Here is a 1,124-nt window from a genome sequence, read left to right as displayed (position 1 = left end):
TATATATATATTATATATATATATATATATATATATATATATATATATATAAACTGGAAAAAAAAGAGCATTTTTTGAAAGCATTGTCTACACTGACTGCCTCCACTCCCTCACCATCCTCTCACTCCTCAAGCTGCTACTGAATGCCGCCCTCACCGCTTCACTGAAACTGCAAAATCACCATTGCCAAATCCTCAATGGCCACGCAACCACCAATTCCAGCGTCTTAACCCTTCTCTTACCTGCTCCGCTTGCAGCATCAGACACTGTTGCTCATCCCCCCTTCAAATCCTCTCCTTTTGTTTGGGTGAGTCTCTTCTCTCTTAACTCTCGTACTTCCTCGCTGATGGCTCTAGCTGTCTTTTACTGAATATATTTTTCTGCTCTCCCTTTAAATGTTGGCACATCTGGACTCTCTCCTCAGCTCTCTTTCTTTCTTCCTCTGCCCAGTCGACTTGCATACATGAAAGCTCCATTAAATATAGAGTGTGCTTGTGATCCAGCAAAGGATCCACCTGTAACTCTGTGTAGGAACCCATGATCCTCCAAAATTAACCTCAGCCCTGCTGTTCCCAGGGAAACTGCGGCCTGGGAAAAGTCTCCCATTATGATTTATTAATACCCAATAGAAATGATCTTTGTGAAGAATAAGATTCTGGTCCTCTAGGATCCTGTCTTGCCAGAAGTTACGTGAGCTTTTCAGAGTTTAAAGTTATGAAAAATGAATGCACAACTCGTTTTGTGAGACCCTACCTCTCCCCTCAGGTCCAGAAGAGTGGTGAGGAGGAAACCACACAGAGTTGCTGCATCTGGAGTAGGGCTGGGCCGTCCGGAAGCATCAACCACGGCATTTGGAAACGAGAGTTCTGTTCTAAGCTCAGTTCCTAACGTCTGTATGGCCTTGCTCAAGTCACTTCCTTCTTATGAAACTTGCTTTGCTCCTTTGTAAATGAGGAAATTGAACTATGTACTCGCTAGGATTCCTCCTAAGTCTTCATCTCATGAGTCTGTAAATATAAATTAAGCAATATTAGTGCTTGTGTTTGGAGAAGTTGCACTTACCCACTTTGACCACTAGAGGAAGACATGCGATCGTTACAAAGGCTGGGGTTCTTATCATTTCT

This window comes from Lipotes vexillifer, unplaced genomic scaffold (genome assembly GCF_000442215.2).
Source record: "Lipotes vexillifer unplaced genomic scaffold, Lipotes_vexillifer_v1.1 scaffold1275, whole genome shotgun sequence".
In the NCBI taxonomy this organism is placed as follows: Eukaryota; Metazoa; Chordata; class Mammalia; order Artiodactyla; family Lipotidae; genus Lipotes; species Lipotes vexillifer.
The sequence above is the reverse complement of the archived record's forward strand: the minus strand, read 5'-3'. Positions refer to the sequence as shown.